Consider the following 18,626-nt stretch of genomic DNA (forward strand, 5'->3'; position numbering starts at 1 on the left):
TGAAAGATTCTGCACACACTAAAATATTTCTAACATTACTTTTTTGGGTAGAAGCAATGAATTTGAAACAAAATAGATGTCCATTTGTTCAGGAATGTTGCTGTTCCATAAGAAAACAATGAAGAATACAGAAAAGTATGGGAAGATTTGTATGAACCAATTGCAAAATGAAGCAAGCAGAACCAGGAAAACAGTATCACAATGACTACAAAAGTGCAAATGGAAACAATAACAACAACAAAGAAACTCAATTCTTTTTGATTATATTGCCCAGATGTAGCCTTGAAAAAGAGAAGAGAAAACATACCACCTTCCCTTTTTTGATAGAGGTGGAAAATCATGGTTAATTTTTTTTCTGAACTAGTTCTTTTTTTCCTCTCTTTGTTTTTTTGTTTTTGTTTTTTTCTTTTACTTACAAGGGATGACTCTCCAGGGAAGAGAGGAGGAGTGACAGATTTGAAATCAAGTCAATGTAAAACAAAGTATATCAGTGATTTAAAAAAAAGAAAACAAGAATTTGGTTTAAAGTTATGGAAATTTGGAGCATTGCCTTGTTAAAAATTACATCTTCTAAAATATATTACATAATGAAAGGGGTACCTTGTAAGGAAAAGAAAAGTCAGAGTATTTAGAGACAGTTGACCTGAGTCTGAATTCCAGTTCTACTACTTACACCAGTTGTCTCGACCTCAGTTTCTTCACTTGTAAAAGAGAAGATTTAACTAGATCTCTTTCATTTCTAGATTCTTCCAAGGAAAAAGCTAGGCTATAAGAGAGGAAAGATAGTCAGTCAATAAACACATATTCAGCATTCACTATGTGCCAAGAGCCATGGTAAACCCTGGAGATACTAGGAAAGGCAAAAGACAGTTTTTGCTCTCAAAGAGAAAAGAACAGAATTCTACTTTTCCCTTTCAGTTTTGCAAAAAGATCATTAATGAATTATTAAAAGTTGGAATTTTTTTCTTTTATGAACCAAAATAATTTCTCTTCCCTCCATGATTTAGAGAGAGAGAGAGAGAGAGAGAGAGAGAGCGCAGACAAGTCATCTCTCTTGATCTCCAATTCTTCACTGGTAAAATAAGGAAGTTGAACTAGATGACCCCTCAGCTCCCTTCCAGCCTTCAATCTATGACTCTATGATCTTAAAACCACAATTTGCCGTTGCCTGGTACTGTTACAAAAGAAAACATGGCCATAGAAAAATTAGATTCTCTACAATACCACATTATCTTACTTCATATTTGACCATAAAAAGAAGTCAATTTAGGCCATCATGAGTTTTTACTCATAGATTATAAGAAATAAACAAAAGGGGGAAAAATTTAATGTGCAAGCATTTTAGATACTCATTCAAGATTGGCATTGAAGAATCGGACTAAAGTATCGTATTGAGTTTAATTTTTCATTTATTGAAGGTCTCTGATTATAAAGTTCTAGGTGCAGTTTAAGAGAACTGCCAGCCAGGGGGTGGCAGTAGATAGAAAGACCAGTGCTCAGAAAGTCTGTGTTCAAATCCTGCCACAGACGCTTTTTAGCTTTACCTCTGCCTGCCTCAGTTTCCTCATCTATTAAACTGGGAATAATTATAGCACCTACCACTTAAGCAGTTATGAGGATAAAATGACATATTTGAGAAGTGCATTGCAAACTTTAAAGCACTAAAAAAAAATTGCATTTAAATAAATAAATTAATTTAATAAAGGGCAGCTAGGTGGCACAGTGGCTTCAGACACTTACTACCTGTGTGATCCTGGGCAATTCACTTAACCTCATTTGCCTTCCTTTCCTCATCTGTAAAATGAGCTGGAGAAAGTAATGGCAAACAGATCCAGTACCTTTGCCAAGAAGAGTCCAACACGACTCAACAACATTATTTTTTACCTAAGGGTGGCTGTAACATCGCCCCAGAAAGACAAATGAAAACATGTTTTTGGACTATCACTGCACACCAAAGTACTCTGCCTTTATATATCATGTGAAAATCCTAAAATATTTAACAAGTATTAATGAATTAAGTCTAATAACACTGAGCATAAGGAGGTGTTGTTAGATCTAATTTACAAAATCAGAAACTAAGGCAAAGACAAGCTTGAGTCCGAGCCAAGGGTCACCCAGTGAGTTGGTGGTAGATCTGAGAACAGAATTCAAGAGACTGTTGTCTGCTGATTTAATTACTTGTTCAGACAGCCCTGTTTTAATTTTGAATGCCATTCTCTAATTGATAATGGGTTTCTTCCATTTTGACTTTCAAGAAGAGGATAATTTGCTTGAATTCTTAGAGACCTCTTTCTCATTCACTTGGGTTGCTATTGTTGTCATTCACCCAGTCCATCTGGCGATTTGGAGGCATTTTTCATAATTGCTTGGCAGCTATATTAAATTGTTCTGAATGTCGGATACCCTAGTCTTTGTGGGAACGTGATTTTTGTCAAAGATAAGCTTTTAAATGCTCTTATTTGGCACTTATCAGGGATCTTATCACACATAAAAGCTCTGGCTTGTCTTCTCTCTCCCTTTTCCCTAGGAAGCAGATAACAGGAACTTTGAAATCAGCCCTGCGCTGGTTACAATGGACTAACCTGATTAGAAATCTTGCAAACTCTTGTTCCTCTCTCGCTTGCTCGCTGTATTCCCCCACAGGCTGAATTATAGCTCTCCTACCAGTCCCACAGCGTTGAATGATGTCATGGGATCTGCAGTTCGCCTAGATGAAAGGGATAAAGCACAACCCGCTGGCACTAGGAAAAACTCCCAACACACAATCCACAACACAGCTTGGGAACTGAAAAAGCTACAGATCCAGCCACTCAACTCGGGGGAGTCAGGGAGGAATCCTCCGCATTCTCCCGGCCCAGAAACGAGGGAAGAAGCCAAAGTGAGCAATACTTAACAAAGCCATTTAAGGACCAGAAGGCGGGGAGGTAACTACCTGCTGAAAAGGGAATTTTCTTTTTAACATATATTTAAAAAGAAAAAAAGCCAAAACAACTTAGCACTGCCTTTGATGTAATGGCATCCGATCACTGATCAGATTACAGGCATTTGGTCTCTGTGCTCGTCTGCCTTTGATCTGCACGGTTAATTTTATTTTCCTGGATTTGGAGTTTCGTCCGGGCTTGTGCTGACACACATTTTTGGGGGAGGAAGAAGCATTTGGTACAGAAGTGGTGCCAGTGTGAAACTAAATTACTGAAAGGGCGGAGACTGGAGAGATTTCAGCACGTTGCAGGTACTACATTTTATATCTTGTTGCAGGCTTTTTATTAGTAGTATTTATTATTATTATTATCATCGAGTGTGTGTGTGTATGTGTGTTAGGAGCAAATAAGTTTAACCCTCTCAAGCCAGAATCTGCCTGTCGAATGCAACGCCGCCCTTCTAACTATGAGTGTCAGAGGGAATGTAATAGTTGATTTATGCAGCAAGCATTGTTTGTAGCGGGATGTTTGCACAATTTGCTGTGAAAAATTTAGTTGCAAGGAAGCAGAAGAGACAAGTTCAGCTAGCCAAAGTAAATGGCTGTGACAACTTGAGCATGCAGCAGAAGCAGCAGAATACCTCACACGAGGAGTAGATGTAGTTTTAGATATGTAGATAAATGTAAATTAAGTATGTAGATTTAAAGTTTTTGTTCGTTTTAGTTTTTTGTTTACAAATCGCAATATTTTATTTTTTTTAAGGCAGGGAAAGTTTACCTAAAACAAATTATTTCCTTCTTATATAAAACAGCCAATTAAATCTCTTGCATAAACTGTGTATTTTGCTCAAGTGTGCTTTTGTATACACACACCATATTATATGTTTAAGTGAATATTTATACACATATACATATAAACACTACAACTATATGTTCTCCTGTAGTTCGTCAAGAATCTTTGAAAAAAATTAAGTTTTCAAGCTTTTGATGTGCAAAACTAAATATCATCTTTTTTTCTTTTTTAAGTGAAGCCAGGTTGCGCTAAACTTGGTTGGAAACCTTGTGCAGAAAGATCAAGGCCTATTCAAAAGATGACTTAAAAAATGTTTTATACTAATTACCAAATTAGCATTCAAATGCACAGTGATGGCTGCTGCCAGTTAAAATTTGCCAATTGTTTATGAAAATTATCTGAATGTCAACACTCAGGATTTCACATAAAATATAAGTTTGAGTTTCACTCAAGTTCAGTTAAAGTACACTGTGGCAGATCTAACACATGCAGATGAACTGAATTTGAAAAGGGAAAGTTAATTATTAGCAAAACAAGACAGTCTCAAGTACCCTATCAGTTCACTAAGTACCAAAATATGTGAAATCTTTTCATTTTGAACATACTCACAAAAAAAGCACTATGAAATAATGAAGAGATCAGTGTTTTTTACGTTGATTCATTAAAAAACATCTCCCCCATCCTAGTCCTTGTTTTATTTGAGCAGAATATTCAGTTAACATAACAATACTCTATTTTGTGTTGGTTAAAAAAACCAAGATAATGCTAAATGGTGATAGGGCCAGTTACCATTTACCCTGACATTCTGATGAAATAAGTATGGTCTAATGAGGCCCGATTTCATCTATCATTAATTTCCCCAAACCAATTAATTTGCATTCCTTTGTAAGGCAGCTGCCTGATATTAGGAGGAGGGCAATTAGCACTGTAGGTTTGATTTTCCTACTTCGATAGTTGTCAGTGGAGGTTATTTAAGCCCATGCCAAGCAGACTGTGATTTAAAGGGCTGTCAGTAAGAATTTAATCTTCCAGTCTTAACTGTTGCTTTTACTGGTGCCAGGAGAGGTCTTTAAATTTTTATTCTCCTAACAATGCAACAAATTATGACCATGACCTCCCAGAGCATCACTTTACTTGTACGTAGCTTATTTAATGTACTTCAGACTATACCAGGGTGCAAAGAAAATTCAAAGACATGGCTATGAAGTAACAATTGAGAAAGAAGGCTGAAGATATACTTTGCCCTGGCCCTCAGGATTGCCTCGGTCATTTTTTTTTCCCTTTTAATTCAGTTTCACATAGTGATTTATCCTTTTGTTAATCTCATCATAACAAACTCGAGCTGTCTACACAGAACAAAATGAAAATAAAAATAATTGGCAAATATGTGGTTAATTCAGGCCAGAGGGCCAGAGCAGGCAATTCAGGTCTCCCCTCTCCCCAATCCATTTTACCTGAATTAATTAAATTAAATAAATAACTGCTGACTTTGTATAGACACAGCCTTAGGCTGAGAAATTAAACAAGTCACAATGTTTAAAAAAGAACAATTGGCTGGAGCTTTAATTATAGGTTTCCATGTCAATGAGCTAGCAATTCTCAGTTACAAAAGTACACCGTGATTAATAACTACTCTAAGATTGCCCTGGCTGTGTGTTGTGGTGCTGGTGGTGGTGGAGAATGTACCAGAGAGCATAGTGAGTAGCTTAACTGTCTAACAACTGTTATAACAAGTGTATTGTGTAGCCGACTGGAGAACAATGTTAGTCTTTGAGATATAAAGATAGCAACTTCCCCTGGCATGCATTTTCTGCTACTGAGACAACTATGTCAAGCACTTTTGTCTATCAACACAGTAACTCCAAATTACTTCTCAACTATCCCTCTTTTGCATCTCTACTACATGAATAAGTTTCTACATTCCTACCAGGGAATATCAGATACACCAAGTTAGTAGGATTAGCAAGGCAAGCAAAAGTATGCCTTCTAAAAATATTATCATTATGGTGATTTATCACCACATTTAAAATAGTTTTTGTGAATTTTCTAAATGTCGCTAATGGGAAATTGTATTTAGCCAACTTTCTGTTTTAAGAATTCAGAGTTTTTGTAAATATTTCCAGTGAGCTCCCCAGACACTCTAACACTAGCTTAAGGTTTTGGCTGCATATGCCAAAACTCCCATTGATATTATTGTGAGACAACTGTGGACAAATCTCATTATCTGTTCTATATATGGAAGTACTTATAATTTTTAAAAATCACTTTCCACATTACTGAGAATGCTTTTGAGTAGCCTTTCCTGCTTCTTTTCTTTCGTGAAAATGAAATACCTAAGCAGAAAAAGCAAATATTCCAGATAAGGAACGTATTAAAGTACTTGCCAGTGCCAGTTAATGTAATGTGGGTAATTTGCTTACTAAGCCTAATTTATAAGACCTATAACACAACATTTTCTAGGTAAAACAGTCATCATCCACAACTGGTATTTGACTATTATGAAGGATCACACAGAGCTTAAGAAAAATTCCAAATTAACAATAAAATCTTTTCTTTTTATTAAAGGTACTAAAAAGTGGCAATGAGCTTATTTTCAAAAATTAGCATCGTTCAGATCTTCTCTTTTAATGATCTCTTATAATAGCTTTGTATATTATATTTGAATAACATATAGTTATGGGTATCATAATTCTGCCAGTTATCGCACAATCCAGAGACAGTGTAGTAAAGTGGACAGAGAGTTTAGCCCAAAGGATGCAGGAAGACCATGGTCCAAGTTCTTGTTCATGTATAAACCTGCTTCTTGACAATCTCTCAGTGGCCTCCAGCATCTCTATAAATTGAAGTGTAGGTATAGGACACAAGCGAGGTCTAACAAATATCATCAGAGTTATAGAGTTTAAACATCTATCTATTTGCCCTCTTTTTCAGGGTAGAATTATACCTTGGTCAGGCCACTCGGTTGGCCTGATTCATTTCCCGTGAGTAGGGAAAGAGAGGTCTCCCAAGATGAGATGAAGATGACACAGGCATCCCCAAAGATATCAAAACACAAAGTTCACACCTAGGGCATTCTGATGGAGGAAGGGAAAGAAATGATTTTGAAAGAATTCATTCAACTTAAAGTGAAACATGGAGAAACTGGTTTTATCAGAGTTGAAAGGAAGTTGGAACTTCTGTTCACATTCATAGTGCAGACTTCTGCTGCTACCTCATACTCCTTCCTCTAGATAGACAGGGATTAGAAAAAGAGAAGCAAGAGGGGAGAAGAATGAGAAAAAGGGAGGAAGCACAGGAAGCTTTTCTAACCTCTGAACCAAAGATGACTTCAGCCTATCTTTTTCTAACTTCTAACTCCTCTATCATGGAAAGAGTAGAACCAACTCAGTTTGAATCTCCTTTTTCGTATAAAAGGTACATGAGTTTAACCATCCAGGAATGCTTGGGGCAAAGATTTTTTTTTTTAAAAGGGTAGCTTCTCAGCAGCTAGGTGGTACAGTGGATAGAATCCTGGGCCTAAAGACACTTACTAGTTGTGTGACCCTGCACAAGTCACTTAACCCTGTTTGCCTCATTTACCTTTTCTGTAAAATGAGCTGGAGAAGGAAATGGCAAACCAGTCCAGTATCGTTGACAAGAAAATCCCAAATGGGGTCATGAAAGGTTGGACACAACTGAAATGACTGATCAACAACGAAAGGTTCTCAGCACTATGCTCTAAATTATGACACATTTATTTGCATCATTTCATTTAGCAGACATGATATATGTAAAGTATAATGTCAAAACATCCCTATCCTGTATTTGTTTATGTTTGTGCATACATATATATGTTTACATATGCATGCGTGTGTGCACATACACGTATATATATGTATACCTGGCTATATGTCTGACCTCCAGTGCATTGCTTACAATCACAGTATTTCTCCAATCTGCCTTTCCAGGCTTATTATATGTTATTCCCTCTCACGCACTCTATATTCCAGCCAAACTTTCCTAGTCACTAGTCCCTGATAACATTCCACCTCCAGATTCTATGCATAGGCTGTGTCCCATGGAACGTTCTCCCTCATTTTCACCTCTTTGGATCTCTGTCCACCTCCTCTAGAAAACCTTTCCTATTTTCCCCATTTGCTAGGTTCCGCCCCCATTACTTTGGATTTACTTTGTGTCTATTTTGAATTTATTTACAAGAAGATATATTGTTTCCTTTAGAATGTAAGCTACTTTAGGGTAGATATTGTTTCATTTTTACCTTTGTATCCCTAGCACTTAGCAAAGTTTTGGCACATGATAGGTGAATAATAATAATAATAACGAACATTTACATAGTAACCACTATGTGCCAGACCCTGTGTTAGGTGCTTTGCCATTATTATCTCATTTGGTCCTCACAACTGTACTGTTAGGTGCTGTTATTATTCACATTTTACAGTTGAGGAAACTGAGGCAAACAGGGTTAAGTGACTTGCCCAGGGTTACACAGCTAATAAGTGTCTGAGGCCAGATTTGAACTTGCATCTTCCTGACTCCAGGCCTGGGGCTCTATCTGCTGTGGCACAGTGCATTCAATAGTTTGTGGAATGAATGAATGGATTAGGCAAATCATCTACATAATATATACATATGTATATGCGTATACATTTATAAAACAATATCTAAATACAAACCATATGTAGATATAATGTGCAAGATAATTTGGTAGAGAAGTACTGCCACAAATAACATGGCATTTCAAAATTATATAAGGCCAATTATCTGTATGTAACACAAAAATGCCCTTTTCTTTGAGGGTATTTTATTGTTAGAAGATGAGTTCTAAATAATGTAGAAATTTTAGCTCCATGTTATCAACTACCTTATATTTAATTTTATAATAAGTGTTGGGGCAGCTAGGTGGTGCAGTGGATAGAGTACTGGACTTGGAGTTGGGAAGACACCTTCCTGAGTTCAAATCTGGCCTCAGACACTTACTAGCTATATGACCCTGGGCAAGTCACTTAACCCTATTTGCCTTGGTTTCCTCATCTGTAAAAATGAACTGAAGAAGGAAATGGAAAAGAAAACTTTGCCAAGAAAACCCCAAATGGGGTGACAAGGAGGAGTCAGACACTACTAAAAAGACTACACAACAAACATGTGTTGACTCAACATCTATTTATATGTGCCTGGTATTGTACTTGATGGCACTGTATATGAGACCTGATCTACCCTCAAGGAACTTCCCATCTTCTAGGGAGAGAGAAAATGAGCACATCTGAAACCATTAGAGACAAATTGCTAAACTGTGTTTATAATTATAAATACAATTAGAATTCAGAGATATCAATGCGATCTGAAAAATCAGAGAGGAGTCATGAAGGAGGCAAGACCAAGATTTATTTCAGGCAGGGGAAACTATGAACCAAAAGGCACAGATGTAAAAATGATCATGGTCTGTTTATGGTTTGGAACAGGGAGGATACACGACCAAATGGGGCAAAGCATGTGACTACAGACGAGGTCAGGTTTCCCTGTCCTAAAAGGGCCTTCCCTTGACATTTTTACCTTATTCAGTTACCAACCAGAATCTCTTCTCTCTTCCACTGCAAAGTTCTTGAAAATATTATCTATACCCAATGTGTCTATTTCCTCACTGCCCATTCTCTCCTCACCCCTTTTCCATATGCCTTATGCACCCACAACTAACAAAACTTCTGCCTTATAATCAGATCAATGGCATTCTCTCTGTCCTCACCAGATTTTTCTTCTATGACTTCTCTTCAGAATTTTTAAACTCTTGATGATTCTCTTTCTGGATACTCTTTTCTGTTTCTCCTCCTAATTCTCTGGCCATCTCTTGTCCCCTTTGCTGCCTCCTCATCTTCAAATTGTATGTTCCCCAAAGTTCTGTCCTTATTTTTTCTTTCTGTTGGTAGTTTCATTTGCTCCCATGGTTCAGCTATTGCCTCTATGCAGATGATTCCCAAATTTATCTTCCTGAGTTTCACATCTGCACTTTCAGCTGCCTACCAAATTTTTCTACCTTGATTCTATCACCAACACACCTTAACTTCTCTATATCCAAAAACCAACCTTATTATTTTCTCCTTCAAAGTGGTACCTCCTTCTGACTTCATCAGTGGCATTACCATTAATCCATCCAATCTCTCGTGTTTACAACCTTGGGGCTATCTTTGACTCATACTTCTCCTATTCATTTATTTTTAATCCAGCCTGAGCTATATCCCTTGCATTTGTCCCTTCTTCTCTACTCCCACTGCTACCACACTTAGTACTGAGCCTCATTACCTCCCACCTGTAATACTGCAGTCACCTCCCAGGTAGGCTTGCCTCTACTTGTCTCCCATCAGCTAGATGGTGCAATGGGTAGAGAGCTGGGGCTGGAGTCAGAAAGATCTTAATTCAAATATTGGCCTTAGATACTTGTTAAATGATATGATTCTGGGCAAGTCCCTTTCTCTCTGTCTGCCTCAGCTTCCTCAACTGTAAACTGGGGATACCTGTCAGGGTTGTTGTGAAGACTAAATCCGATAACATTTGTAAAGCTCTTTGCACAGTGCCTGGCAGAGATTAGGCAATTAGTAAATTCTTATTTCCTTCTTTAATTTGTCCTTCATATTTATTCCAGGCTAACATCTCCCATGCATATATTTGGTCATATAACTACTCTGACCAAAATGGAGAGTGACTATGGTAGAAAGGACAAGAGTCAGAAGACCTAGCATCTAGGTCAGGCTTGGCCAATTGTTATAACTTTGCACAAGTTACCTGCCCACCCTGAAACTCAGCTTTCTCTTCTGTGAACTGGAGGTAACAATGTCTCTCCTCTCTTACAAGGTTGTTGTAAAGATCAAATGAGGTCGTGGGAAATGAGGAAGCCGTGTATTTGCCACTGTGGCAAGTCTGGTGGCAATGGCTGCCAGCTTTCTGCCCTTCACCTTCTAGGTTCCTGGCGCTCTCTTCTTCAAGTCTCTGGATAATGTGCATGGCTTGGGAGTTAGGGGACTGAGAGATGATAGGAATTGGAAAAGCGAATAAAAATTTAGTGTTCAAACCACAACCTCAAAGATTTTCATTTTTTCTAAAGGTACCGATCATATTAGGACATATTACTTGTACTCTGAGGCAGGGAAAAATTGAATGGAATTTATTCAATTTAGCTAAGAGTAAAGGTTCGAAATAAAGATCTTCATAGCTACCCAAGGGGCTTTTACATGTATAGACTGGGTGCAGCTGCAAGTCTGACTAACAAAGGGGATGGAGATATCTTAACTGGACCAAAGCTATATTGACTCTGGCTGTAACACTTTCCAAAGGAAAGGAAAACACTTGGCAATTGCAGAAGCAGCAATATAAGGCAGCAGATGGAGGTGGTGAATGCAGAAGCAATGGAAAAGAGAGTTCTTGGACAAAATCATTTACTATAGGAACACAAGTTGGCAGCAGCAGAGTAATGAAGGAGATTTTTTTTAATTAAACCGAAGGGTTTCTGGTTCACAGCAGGTGCTAGAATTGAACTGGAGCAAGGAAGAAAGATCAGGCAAGAATCAGAAAAGGGGTTGGAACGATGAGGCACAGAGATACAAAGTGGAAGAACAAATTTAGATGATGTCCTTAAATGGTACTGGGAGTGATGTAGACTGTGAAGATCCTGGGAGGGTTCTTTCTGTGCTGTGGGGAGAGATTAACTATAGGGTGTCACCAGCAGATCAGAGCCATGATGTAGGTCCCTTGAGAACATGGAACTCACTAACAGGGCTGCTCTTCCTTAACTGTCTATGGACTCTGTACAAGTCCTTTCTGTTTTCATGATTGAATTAATAAATGTGTTCTATGTTTGGTTCCCTGCTAGTATGGAGTTTGAAAGGGAAAGAAGGATACCTAGAAAGCTAGAATTATCCAAATTCAGATGTTCTTTGAGTCCCAAGAGGTAAAGGCAAACTGACTATACTTATTGAAAAATCTTCAAGGCCTCCATAATAGGAAGCTATCATTCTGAGCTATGGGTACATATTTAAAATTGCTTAGTAAGCTATAAATGCAGGAGAGGCAGTATGGTACAATGGAAAGAGCAGTGACTCTGGAGTCAGATGATATGGGTTCAAATCTTCCTTTTGGTACTTGGTATCAGGATTGCATTGGAAAAATTCCTTAGCTTTCCTCAACCCAGTTTCCTCACCTGTAAAATGAGGGGCTGGCCTTTGAGTGGTCTATCCATATCAAAAGATCATGGATCTAGAGCAGAAAGGGGCCTCATAAACCATATAATTATGAAAGGCTTTTCTGAATTCTCACTGTTTCCATGTATGGTAGTAGTAAGTCATCATCTTCAGTCAACCAGCCAGTGACTCAACAAATATTTACACAGTTAGTAGACATTTATTAAGTGCCTACTATGCGCCAGGCACTGTGCTAACCATGGAGAATACAAAGAAAGACAAAAAAGAGTCCATGCCCTCAAAGAACTTATATTCTAATGGGGGAGACAACATTCAAACAACTTTGTACCGTTCAAACAACTACATTCCATTCAAATAACATTCAAGCAACTATGTACAAATAAGCCTAGAATAAGTTGTAAATAACCTAGAGAGGGAAGGCAGTAGAATTAAGGAGGCCTGGAAAAGACCCACTGTTCCACCCCTCTTTCATGGCACACACATCTGCCTATAGTGGCTACATGTAGGGGCTTTCCTCAACTAAGGATGTCCAAATGCAATACTTGGGCTCTTGCTACTAGGATAGGACCCACAGGGTAGTGAGATCTGAAGCCTGGCAAAGGAAAATCTGAGGAGTTCTTTCAGAAGTAGCCTAGACATTGGAGAAAGTGCTGTTTTAACTATACTTAGTTATTTGTGTTTGTGTCTTATCCCCAATTAGATTATGAGCTTCATGAGGGCAGGGACTATTCCTTACCTTTTTATTTTCCCCACTGTCCAGTAGTTCTCTGCACACAATACACATTTAATACATATTTGTTGAATTAAATGGGGGAAATGCCAAGAGCAGAAGAGAAGCCTTCTGCCTAGAGACAGTTAGGTGGCAGAAAAGGGTATAGCCTTGGTCTGACTCCAGATCTGAGTTCAAATCCACCCTCAGACTCTTCCTAATTGTGTGACCATGGGCAAGTCATATAAGTCATGTTTGCCTCAGTTTCCTCGACTAGAAAACGAGGTTCATGATGTTCACCTAGTTCCCAGGGTTATCGTGAGGACTGAATGAGATGTCTGTAAAGGGCTTGGCACAGTGCCTGGCACATAATAGGTGCTTAATAAATACTCGTTCCCTTCCTTCCCCTCACCCACTACAACCTTTCTCCCCCTCTTCCCACCATAAGAGGAGCACAAGAAGCCCATGTCAGACTGCTGATATTACCTCCTGCCTTTGGTTGCCTACTCCTGTGCCTCTCTGGCCTGCTAGGAGGAAGGTTAGTGCTGACCCCTCCTCAAATACTGAGGAAGGAGGGCACGAGGTTCACCTCCCGCCCCCGAATGTTGCCACTGTGGTGAGCTGCTACTAGCACCCCCGATAGCGGTCAGTGAGGGTGGAACAAGGTAGGACATCAGCGCAGGTGTGAGGCGCAGATGAGGATGGCGGGGAGGAGGGGGGCGCCAAGTGGCGCTAGCGCCCCTACAGTGAATGCTGGGTCTCTGGAGAGGCCAGGCTGGCTGGCTCTGAAGAAGGAGAAGAGGGCTGGGCCTGCAAAGGAGAGGAGGAGTAGGCAGGAGAGTACAGGAGAGGAGGGCGGGGCTGCGCGGAGTGAGCCTGCCTGGAAGGACTGGAGAGGCGGAGGCGGTGGCAGTGGCGGCTGCTGTTGCCTGGGCTACGGGAGGGCGCTGTGCAGAGCCTATAGCCTGGAGCAGCAGCTGCCAGGGTCAAGCCCCCCAGGGCCAGCCGACTCTTCCATCGCCGAGCCCCGCTGCCCTCTAACCTAGAGCAGCTCGACCTGGCGCCGAGCTGCGTGGGGCTTGACCCTGGCGGGCCTCGGAGGGGAAGTAGGGAGCCAGCATAGGAGTGCGCTCCGGGAGGGGCCTCCGAGGGACTGGAAAAGGTGAGCTGCCCCGGGATGGGCGCCTCGCTTAGCGTGCTGCCCAACCCTGCCCTGCGCTGTGTTGTGCTGTGCTCGCCCTCGGGCTACGCCACGGTGCAGGGGCAGGAGGAGGGGAGCTGCCCTGCCTTCGAGGGGCAGGCGCTGACCTGTGATCGCCTGGGGTGGGAGCGCATCCAGTGTAGCAGTAGGTGTGAGCGTGGCTGGCTTTGGAGAGACATAGAGCGCGCACTGGATGGCAGGGAGCTTTGGGAAGCGAGGAAGGCCGAGGGATCAATGAGTCTTTCAGGGAAGGGGGAAAACAGGCATTCCAATTCCGGCAGGGCAAGTCAGGACCTCCGAGTCAGAGAGACGAGTGGGAAAACTATTTTTTCTCTTCTGGAAGGGAAGGTTACTTCGACTCTGAAAGCATGGGCTTGTTCCAAGGACTTTGTTGGGCGCTCCAAGATTTGGGTAAGAGGCAGAGAAAAATTGAAAATATTGCCTAGACTGTCTCCAAACGCGTGGTCTCTGTTGTGTTAGTGGTCACCTCGGAAATAACCCCAAATAACTGCACGCGAGAGCTGCCGGGGTGCTGGTTCCTATGGGCATCCGGGGTTGAAGCTTGCTGAGCTGCTTACTGATTTTAGCAGCTGGAAACAGCCTCTCATATTAATAAGTTTAGTCCTCGCAATTACAGAAAAGAATTGTAGCCGGGGAGGGAGATAGAAGGGGCTTTCAAAAGCCTCATAAATGTTACATAAACATATGCTATCCTTTCTATTGAAGGTTGACATTTATGAAGGACCTTAATGTAAAAAAAAAATGATGTAATAGAGAGACCTTAACAGATTTATGGTTGCCCTTTCTTTCCTTTTTAAAGGGGGAAACAAGGTTTGATCCTCACAACCTCCAGGTCCTTTTACATTTGCCGTTGATGGTCCATGGAGATAAATATAACATGGCGTTAATTATGACCTTGGTAATAAAGGTTTTGGATGAGTTGAAATGAGTGGACTGCCTTGATCATGGGGCACTTTTTATCTTGTCTCTATTTAGCATAGAAGAAATCTTTAATGGGATCACCTTTTTTTTTTTTGCGTGAACAAAAGCATCAATTTTGTAAACAAAAACTCCAGACAGAATATAGTTTTTGTTAATTGTAGTAGGTCTGTGTAAGTTCATCCATCTTCACCTTTAGGACAGTGACAGGACATAGAGTAGGCACTTAATAGATGTATATTGGCTAGCTGAGATGTTTTCTTTTTCTTCTAACAGTCTTACTTGATTAAGATTCCACTATATTGACAGCAACTGTTGTTGTTAAACAGTATATGCATAAATTGAAGAATTTATTTTAATGTAATTATTTCATAATCAGATACTTTTTTGAAGGGGGCAGATTATTTTGCACTAGGGAAGGATTTCTTCAGCATCTTTTATGTTGTGTAGGTAATTGTATACGTTAGGCATTTTTGCTGCTACTTTATTTCTATATGCTTCTCAATTTGGTGAGGTTTCACATGTCACAGGTAGAATTTAGATTTGGCAATTGACAGCAATTGAGCCTTAGTACCAAAAGCTGTCATCCTTCTCCAAACTATTCATCAGTAGCTTGCTGCAAAGAACTATTTAAAAAAATAGAATCAATGTATAAGTGGGATGTGTAGATTGGAAAATAGTGAGCATGTTATGAGACAGAAGAGGAAATATTTGGTGGCTTAGTGTCACAGTTCGTTGTTGAACTAATTCCAGAAAGACATGTGTGGTATGACTTTAATCAGTTATCATTAATGCAGAATATGAGAACATTATATAGCCATTCTTGGCATTCTATTCACCCATTTATACTATTAAAAAAATTTTCAGTGACCCAAATTCCATTTTAATGTGAAATTCGTCTTCTTTTTAAAGAATTTTTTCTTAGTCTTGAAGGGTAATGTGAAATTATTACTATGTGTGCAGCAGCGGTCTGTTTCTTATAGCTATTTACTTTATTCTTTAATGAAAATATCTTGTTTACTATTTTGTTTCCATAGAGTACATAACTTGAGTTTAAATTATTTGCTTTCCATACTAAGTGCTAGCTGACTTATTGTTTGTATGTTTCTAGATAACCATAGAAGTAATTTATTCCTCTAATTAGAGGGCCATAAAGTAGGTTTTATAGAAATTTAAAATTAGTCTTACATATGAATCTGAATTTTAGAACATGAAAATTTGTCTTTGCTTTTTTAACCTGGTAAGGTCCCTTATACAAGGGATTTGCATTAGGACCATGGCTTTCATTTGTCTAGGGCTACAAATCTATGAGGCTTTAAGAAGAAAGATATATATATATATATCTATCCTGATCAATTCAGATTATGATCTGTAGTTTGCATAGACTGTAGAATTTGTAATTGTTACATACTGCCATACTACATGAATGTTACTCATCTCAGTTATAATTCTACTTCATGAACTTAGAGCTTACTGGATAAAGTTTTCATCAAAAGCAAAAAGTTCCATTCATACTCACTAATAGAGTCGGAGGTAGATTTAGGGTTAAAATAGAATTTGATTCTTTGTTTTCAAATTTATTTAAAGGAGTGAACCTATACTCCTCATTATCTAATAACAAACAGCCTTTTTAATGTTTGAAAAAAACCTAGTGATTCCAAACCTAATGAACAAATATTTAAAAGAAAACGTTCAAAACTTTAGCAAAAAGTTCATTTTTTGTTTTCATTTAATGCATTTTAAATAAGTATGCCTACTTAGAATAAGTATACATACCAAGTCAATGAATTGATTGCCTCTTGATTCCACAAGACAATTATAGAATCATAAACTTAGAGCTGGAAGGAATTTTAGAGGTCATCTGGTCCAAATCCTTTTTACAGGTGGGGAAAATGAGGGTCAGAAAATGAAAGTAAAATGCCCACAGTTGTTGTTGTTGTTCATTTGTGTCTGACTCTTTTGGACCCCATTTGGGGTTTTTGTGCCAAAGATATTGGAGTGGTTTACCATTTCCTTCACCTCATTTTACAGATGAGGAAACTGAGGCAAATAGGGTTAAGTGACTTGCCCAGGGTCTCACAGATAGTGAGCATCTGAGGCTGGATTTGAGCTCAGGAAGATGAGTCTTCCTGACTCCAGGCTGGGCACTATATCCACTGTGCCACCCAACTGTACCAAGGTCACACAGGCAGTAAGTGACAGACAAGAGGGGAAGCCAGGTTTTGACTCCGAATCCAGCACTTTTCCCACAGCATCGGCCTGGATTATACAACCGGTTGAAAAAAGTTTGCCCAATGGCAATTTATTATTAAATAGAGACTTAAAAATAAACTTCAAAGCTGAAGACAAAAATCAAAAACAGGCAGTTTGTGCAATGTATTTTTTTTTCCATGACAGTTCGTTCACAGCCTGTTTTCTTTTGGAAGATGCTGAAAATAAAAATTAGAGTAATTGAATGGAATCATATTATGTTCTGTGACTCTTAAAAGATATGCCTGTGGGTCTATATAGCCTTTTAAAAAAAATCTACCTGAGACGAAAATACCCCAACACTTACATGAAACGAAGTGGCATGAACACTCATCAGCCTGAGTGAATGTTACTAAGGAGCTCCTCAATCAGCTTGTCTAAAGTCTTAAAGGAATGGAGAGTATTTAGCCTGGAGAAAAAAAGACTGCAGTGGGTTATGAAAGAAGGTATTGTGACCTCCTCAGGATATATTTTAAAGAATAGTTTAGACAGCTATTTTTGGAGGATGGAGGAACAAAGTTTCCTCTAAAAGAAGGGAAATGTGGTTCTTTAAAGCCCTTTTCACATTCAAATTGATGTTTGTTCCAAATTTAGGATGCATAGGTCCTTAATGCAGGTTCATAAATTCTTACGATATTTTGGTGACTACATCTTCATTGGGCAACAATTTTGAAAGCATCAGTATGTCCTGTAGTGTAAAAATGATATCTACCTATTGACCCATGAAGCTCATACATCATTTGGGGAATACAGGAATAGGGAGGAGAGTCTAGACTTGAAAAACCTTGTGCTGATTTGATTTTTTCCCCCAAATTGGCATGATTTTTGGAGTTTAACATTAGGTCTTAACGTTTTTGAACTTTGGGTGTTTGAAGATATTGCATTTGGCAGCACAAAATTTTAAAGCTTGTAGAAAATATTTCATGATTGCAAAAAGGAAAATCATTTCCATCTCTAGGCCAACATCAATATGTATAATACAGCACACCTCTATAAGGGTTCCTAGGCTGCACATAGATTTGCCAGTTGCACAATGCCACAAGGACATTTTATAGCTGAATAGAGTGAAATTGAAAGCTAAAATATGAGAGTATAGACCATAGGAGATGCTGGTGGTTGTAATCCCTCCTGAAGATAGAAGTACCCTATATTTATGATCCATTTCGCATCACTTGACGTTCAAGACTGACATTTGTTTTTAATCCATTTATGATTACAGTCTAGGTATTAAAATACTAAAGGCTGCATTTATAGCACTGGCTTTACCTCAACCCTGGTTTTTATAAATTGTGAGCATGCCAGTTTACATTAAAGTTGATTTTAAAAAAATATTTCAGGTTATTGCATATTGGAAAAAATGTAAGGGATGAATATGGCTTCATTATATAAAGTTAATATATGATTATTACATGAAAATGGTTACCTCTAACATGGGCTGCATCTAGTGGCTAATAAATCAAATGGTTTTTATAGAAAGGATGGAAAATAAAAGTAAATGACTTGTTCTGAAAATTATCCAGGCTATTTGTAATACTCTTTTAAGATTCACATTGTGGGTCCTTGGCAAGATTATACATCCAGTTGATTCTTAGTACTATGGAATCAAAGAAATATAAGGGAAAGAGTGT

The 18,626-nt window shown here is 38.9% G+C and overlaps 1 protein-coding gene across 1 annotated transcript in view; it reads left to right on the plus strand.

Annotated features, from left to right (window-relative positions):
* The first annotated feature begins 2,768 nt into the window (after positions 1–2,768).
* Positions 2,769–18,626, plus strand: part of TNFRSF19 (TNF receptor superfamily member 19) — an 86,551-nt gene continuing 70,693 nt past the window's right edge. Inside the window, exon 1 of the mRNA XM_036747399.1 lies at positions 2,769–3,232. The gene's annotated coding sequence lies outside the window, so the exon portion shown is untranslated. The remainder of the gene's footprint in view (positions 3,233–18,626) is intronic.

This window comes from Trichosurus vulpecula, chromosome 2 (assembly GCF_011100635.1).
Source record: "Trichosurus vulpecula isolate mTriVul1 chromosome 2, mTriVul1.pri, whole genome shotgun sequence".
NCBI classification, from domain to species: Eukaryota; Metazoa; Chordata; class Mammalia; order Diprotodontia; family Phalangeridae; genus Trichosurus; species Trichosurus vulpecula.